We start from the raw sequence: 7,597 nt of genomic DNA, 5'->3' as shown, positions 1-7,597 counted from the left end.
TCAATCTGAGTCCTTAGAAGTGTCACGGGGTTAACATTGTCCCCGAATCGAGTACAGTACTGGGTTAACAATGTTCCCAGATGTACCGATTGCTATGTATTTAAGTTATGGGAATTATATAGTAACGACTAGATATTATATTACAGATCCAGGCACGTAGTTGTTCCTTATATTACTCACCAACTCACAACAAGGTGAGTTTTCACGAGCCCCTTTTAATGAATTGTTTTAGTTATATTTTCCCGGGGCGGAAAACATGTCTTATTTAAAGTATTTAAGTACATACCGATCGTATGGAAATACTTGTACATTTATATATATATGGACTGATGCATAGAATATATAAAATGTTTATAATGTGTTATTGTTCTGGGGTAACATAGTTCCCAGGGGTTATATTGTTCTGGGGTAACATAGTTCCCAGGGGTTATTATTGTTCTGGGGTAACATAGTTCCCAGGGGTTATTATTGATCTGGGGTAACATAGTTCCCAGGGGTTATTATTGTTCTGGGGTAACATAGTTCCCAGGGGTTATTATTGATCTGGGGTAACATAGTTCCCAGGGGTTATTATTGTTCTGGGGTAACATAGTTCCCAGGGGTATTTATTGTTCTGGGGTAACATAGTTCCCAGGGGTTATTATTATTCTGGGGTAACATAGTTCCCAGGGGTTATTATTGTTCTGGGGTAACATAGTTCCCAGGGGTATTTATTGTTCTGGGGTAACATAGTTCCCAGAAAGTTAATGGAAATGTTCTGGGGTAACATAGTTCCCAGCATGATTATATTGCTAATAAATGATTATTAAAATGATTTGTCAGTGTTTATTTAAATTAGTGAAACTCACCAACTATTCGTAGTTGACCCGTTTTCTTTACATGTTTTCTAGGTATGCCCAAGTTGGAATGATTGATATGTGCTTAACTATCTGTGCTACCTGTTGGAAGCTTGCTGCTCTATGTTTTGTAATGAATTTATTAATGTTTTATTGGTAATATATGTGTGTAACACCTAGACAGTAACGCAACTCGCAACAATGTAATATGTTATAAATTAATGTAGTGGTATTTTCTTTATAAGCAATGCTGTTGATATCAGATGTGTCTGTTGCATCCCGTGTACGTTTCCGCTGCGGTTACGGGGTGTTACAGAACTTGGTATCAGAGCCATTGGTTATGAAGAATTAGGATGTCTGAAAAAGATACCTAAAATATAACCAGTAGCTCAAGTATTATAGGATCTGAATATCAACTAATAATATATTGTGACGAGATCGGGATGAACTTGGATGGACAAGTGGGTTATTATGGTCCGGAACATAATAACAGACTTGTCTGCACGAGGAAATTCAGGGGAAGTCACGGGGGACTTAAATAGGTAAAATTGGCAACATATGTGTAAATATATGATAATATTATTATGTGGTAAAGTTGTATAAATAAGTATGTGTTAATTTAATTATGAATTACACTACGAAAAGGACTATATGTTTGTTAACTTGTGTGCAGGTATAATGGCAAGAACACCTAGTGTGTCGACGGAAGAGGACCCGGAAGAGGCTAGTTCCGGGGCCTCTGGAAGCCCAAGTGTAGCACCCAGCTCCGAGCCTTCGGAGGCTAGACATAGTATTTCTAGACAGACCACCCCAGCTAGGAGTGCTAGTGTACCCTCCCCTGCTAGGGTTACCAGGTCTCCTACCCCGCCCGCACCACAGACCGCCCCGATTCCCCTCAGGCGCGGTCCTCGCCTCACGGCGCGGATCAGTGCCCCGTATGTTCCGCCCACTGTTACCCCACCCAGATCCACATACCACCGGGGCGAGTCTTCCCGCCCCCAACCCGAGCCTGCAACACTACCTGTGTGGGGTCTGCCAAGGCAGGAGCGGGACTTGGCGGCTTGGCTACGTGTTCTCACCGAGCAGGTGAACGAGCACTCTGCCGCCCTGGTCGTGGGGGTACAGAGGCGGGCGTACCTCGGGGACAGCATACTGGACCACCAGTATGCTATCAACCAGTTAAAAAGGGAGTGCTCATACTCCCACTGGTTGATCGACCAGATGGAAACCCGAATGCGGGTTATGATGGCGGTGCTGGTGGTGCTGGTGGCGGTGTTGGTGGGGTTGGTTTACCACCATGTGTAGACGTGTTGGATGGTTGAATTTTGAACCGCTTTTTGATACTCCGTGTAAGTAGTTAGTGGTGATACTAACACGGAGTGAATCTTGTTTAGCTATAGTACAACCACTGGCCCATAGGGGGTCTCTTGTAGGGCATATCATTATCGATACTTTTGGGTATCATTCAAGCACTGACCCATTGCGGGTTATGTCGAGGATGATACCAACATAGGCCCTTTGTATTAAAACGTAGTTATGTAATGTTGACTGGAAGTATGTAAATTGATGTTTGTGTAATATGAATCAATGTTTACTAATGAATGAAGTATGTATTGTGTTTTATATTTTGAGATGGTATTGATTATATATATTTCTTTGATGATTGTGTAGAATGGCACCGAAACGATCAACGAAAGTATCGGAAGTAGATGTGAGCCGTTTGATTGCTCAACAGTTGGAGGCGGCGATACCGGATATAGTATCGCGCATCGCCGCCAGCATTAATAATTCGTCTAATCCAACCCCTCCGAGCAATCAAACGCCCATAAATAATGGCGGGGATCATAATGCTAATCCTCCACCTACCGACAACACTATGCCGAGTAATGACGCACCGCCTACGGTGGTCGCTACCGACAGTAATGGCCCTATCCCTACTGTAGAGACCAACCGCACTGGACCATCCAGGGGTTGTTCAATCAAGGATTTCATGTTATGCAAGCCTTTAGAATTTAACGGGTCGGAAGGACCGAATGGGTTAGTGAAATGGTTAGAGAAAATAGAATCAGTGGTAAATATCAGCAACTGTCCCGAGGATTGTGTCGTTAAGTACGCCACCTGTACGTTCACAGACCATGCCTTGACATGGTGGAACACCATAGTACAGACTCGAGGTCAGGCGGCGACAAACCGCATGACCTGGGCAGAGCTTAAGGATCTTGTTTTGAAACATTTCTGCCCAAAGAATGAATTGCAGAAACTGGAACATGAGTTGTGGAACCTAGAGATGCATGGGGCGGACCACTTGGGATATACCAACCGGTTTAATGAACTGTCACGATTAGTGCCGTGGTTGGTCACCCCAGAGTCAAAAAGGGTGGAACGTTATATTTGGGGACTTACTCCAGTAGTGAGGAGCATAGTTAACGCGGGAGGGCACCAGACGTATGAGGGTGCAGTGACACAGGCTGGTATTGTCACGTATGATTTCTTGAGGAGCGGATCGATAAAGGCGACGGGAGAGTCGGTTGGGGGAAAGCGAGGTACGTATGACAATAGGATCCGAGAGAAGCAGCAAAACAAACGAGCTAGGCCCGCTGCCCAGAGCTATGCCATGACTAGTTCGGGCGGAAGGCAAGAACCGCAGAGGGGAACGTTTCCTAAATGCGGGAAATGTGGTTACCACCATAGTGGTGTGTGCAAGGAGGTGGTGTGCCACCGGTGTGGCAGGGTTGGACACTACGCACCAAATTGTAAGACAAATCTGAACAACCTGAACCGTCAACCGCAACCTATTCGTGCGCAACCATTTAGAACTCAACCAGCCCGACAGCAGAACCCGCAAGGAAACCAGATGGTGACCACTAGCCGTGCTTGCTACGAATGCGGCAGCACGGATCACTTCAAAAGGAACTGCCCGAAACTGAATCAGGGAGGAAACGGGAGACAACTCGCGGGTCAGCCATCGGCTTCCAATCCGGCGCGAGGCCGAGCATTTGTGATGGGAGCGAACGAGGCGCGCCAGGACCCCAGCGTAGTGACAGGTACCTTCCTCGTCTCTGATCATTACGCTTCTGTATTATTTGATACAGGCGCCGATAGAAGTTTTGTCTCCGTTAGGTTCCTTTCGATAGCAAACCTTCCTATTGGTGAAACCATAGAACCCTACACCGTAGAGGTCGCTAACGGTAAAACCATGATAGTCAATCGGATTGTTCGGAATTGCCCTTTTATTCTGAGCGAACAATCCTTCCTGATTGACTTGTTACCGGTAGAATTGGGTAGTTTTGACGTGATAGTGGGAATGGATTGGTTGGCTCGTAATAGGGTAGAAATAAACTGTGAAAAGAAAACCGTCAAGATCCGGGTGTCGGATGACGAGGAGGTATTAGTGCAGGGAGAAAAATCCGGCACCATGATACCATTTATATCCCACCTCAAGGTGTTGAAATATATACGTCAGGGATGTGTGGCGTATCTAGCGAGCCTGACGGCCGCTGATTCTGAGGAAAAACGGGTGGACGATATTCCCGTGGTACGCGAATTTCCACAAGTTTTTCCAGAGGAACTTCCTGGATTACCGCCAACCCGACAAGTCGAATTCAGAATCGACTTATTACCTCAAGCTGGCCCTGTTGCTAAGGCCCCTTACAGACTTGCACCGTCCGAGATGCAAGAACTATCCAACCAGTTGCAGGAATTGTTGGATAAGGGATTTATACGTCCCAGTTATTCCCCGTGGGGTGCACCTGTGCTATTTGTGAAAAAGAAGGACGGAAGCCTTCGAATGTGCATTGACTACAGGGAATTGAACAAGTTAACCATCAAAAATAGATATCCTCTTCCCCGAATCGATGATTTGTTCGACCAACTTCAAGGTGCGAGCTATTTCTCAAAAATTGATCTTAGATCGGGATACCACCAAGTTAGAATTCAAGAGGAGGATATCCCAAAAACCGCGTTTCGGACTCGCTACGGCCACTACGAATTTTTAGTTATGCCTTTTGGGCTAACAAATGCGCCAGCGGTGTTCATGGATCTCATGAACCGAGTCTGTAAACCCTATCTCGACAAGTTCGTCATTGTATTTATTGACGATATTTTGATATACTCGAAGAGTAAAGAGGAGCACGAGCAACACTTAAAGTTAGTTTTAGAGCTCCTGGATCAGGAGAAGTTATATGCAAAATTCTCCAAGTGTAACTTCTGGTTACAAGAGGTGCAATTCCTCGGTCATGTTATAAACCACCAAGGAATACACGTTGATCCGAGTAAGGTTGAAGCTATTAAGAATTGGCAAGCGCCTAAATCTCCGAAAGAAATCCGCCAATTCTTAGGCTTAGCTGGATACTATCGTCGATTTATAGAGAACTTTTCCAGCATCGCCCAACCTTTAACCCTCCTGACTCAAAAGGATCGGAAATATGATTGGGGTGAAGAGCAGGAAACGGCGTTTCAAACGTTAAAACAAAGATTGTGCCAAGCGCCAATCTTAAGTCTCCCCGACGGAGACGATGGATTTGTTGTATATTGTGACGCATCCCGTAGAGGGTTAGGATGCGTGTTAATGCAAAATAAAAAGGTCATAGCCTATGCGTCTCGACAGTTAAAAGTTCATGAGAAAAACTACACTACTCATGACTTGGAACTGGGAGCAGTCATCTTTGCACTTAAAATCTGGAGACACTATCTCTACGGTACAAAGTGCACCATATTCACTGATCATAAAAGTTTGCAACACATATTCGATCAGAAAGAACTGAATATGAGGCAACGAAGATGGGTCGAGTTGCTGAGTGACTATGACTGTGACATACGATATCACCCCGGCAAGGCTAACGTTGTAGCCGATGCCTTGAGTAGAAAGGATCGAGTCAAGCCACTACGTGTGCGAGCCTTGGGGATGATAGTCCAGTCGAACCTTTCAGATTTGATTCGAGTCGCTCAACGCGAGGCGTTGAAAGAGGGCCAATTGGATAAAGAAGGACTTTACGGGAATGAGAAGAATTTCGAACAGCGTGTGGACGAAATTCTTTATTTCAAAAATCGGATTTGGATCCCGACCCTCCATGACCTTCGTGATTTGATCATGGATGAAGCACATAAATCGAAATATTCCATACATCCGGGATCAGATAAAATGTACAAGGATGTGAAAGAATTTTACTGGTGGCCAGGTATGAAAAAGGATATAGCCACATACGTCGGCAAGTGTACGACGTGTGCGAGAGTTAAGGCGGAGCACCAGAAACCCTCGGGAATGCTACAACAGCCGGAAATTCCCGAATGGAAATGGGAACAGATCACAATGGATTTTGTGACACATCTCCCCAAGACACCCCGAGGTCATGATGCGATTTGGGTAATCGTGGATAGATTAACCAAATCGGCACATTTTATTCCAATTAGGAATACTTTTAACACTGAGAGACTTGCGCAAATTTATATAAATGAAATAGTGTCTCGTCATGGCATCCCCATCTCGATCATCTCCGATAGGGATAGCCATTTCACCTCCAAACTTTGGCAAGCTGTCCAAGAAGCATTGGGAACACGTATTGACCTAAGCACAGCTTACCACCCTCAGACCGATGGCCAGTCTGAGAGGACCATTCAAACTTTGGAGGATTTGCTTCGTGCCTGCGTACTGGACTTTAAGGGAAATTGGGATCAACATCTCCCACTCGTTGAATTTTCCTATAATAACAGTTACCATAGCAGTATAAAGGCAGCACCTTATGAAGCATTGTATGGGCGGAAGTGCCGATCACCACTTTGCTGGTCTGAAGTGGGGGACTCGCAGGTCATTAGATCGGATCTGGTCCAGGAGACGACCAGCAAGATTCTTGAAATTAAGAACAACCTGAAAGCCGCGCGGGATCGGCAGAAGAGTTATGCCGATACCCGTCGAAAACCGTTGTCATTTGAGAAGGGTGAAAAGGTATATTTGAAAGTATCACCCTGGAAAGGAGTGGTCAGGTTTGGAAAGGCGGGGAAGTTGGCCCCTAGATATATTGGACCATTTGATATTATTGCAAAAATCGGTCCTGTAGCTTACCGATTAGAACTACCTGATGAATTGAGTGCAGTTCACAACGTGTTTCACGTGTCGAATTTGAAAAGATGTCTGGCGGATGAGACATCGGTGTTACCCTTAGAGGGTGTTCAAATAAGTGATAGGCTCAACATTGTAGAGGAGCCTATAGAAATAGTAGATGGGAAAATCAAGCAACTTAGACACAATAAGATCTCGTTGGTCAAAGTTAGATGGAATTCGCAACGAGGCCCAGAATTTACTTGGGAACGAAAGGACGAATTTCGGAAGAAATACCCCCACCTGTTTCCTCAAAAGGAAGTAGTTGTCGCGTAAAATTTCGAGGACGAAATTTTTATAACGGGGGGAGAATGTAACGATTCCGGCAAATCCAGGTATACCCTAGCCGGAATATACTATTTACGTGTCATTTAAATATTGATTATATGAGTTATAGTACATATATACGAGTATATATGATTCATAGTACGAATCATACTCGATTATATAGCGAATCGTATTGGAATTACAATTAACCAATGAACGATTATTGAAAACCCGAATGAATCGGGAATTACATTATAGACGAAGTATATAATGTTTAGTGTTGTTTACGAGGTATGAATGCTTCGGGATAGGTGAATTATAACACAGAAAAAGGATTTCGATTTAATGGTACGTCGGTACGCTAAACGAAACCTTTAACACCAAATCAAGCAAGAGACGA

The sequence above is a fragment of the Bidens hawaiensis genome, unplaced genomic scaffold (genome assembly GCF_021521415.1).
Source record: "Bidens hawaiensis isolate Kalapana, Puna unplaced genomic scaffold, B.hawaiensis_p1.1 tig00021554_1, whole genome shotgun sequence".
NCBI lineage: Eukaryota > Viridiplantae > Streptophyta > Magnoliopsida > Asterales > Asteraceae > Bidens > Bidens hawaiensis.
This window is presented reverse-complemented; position numbering follows the sequence as displayed.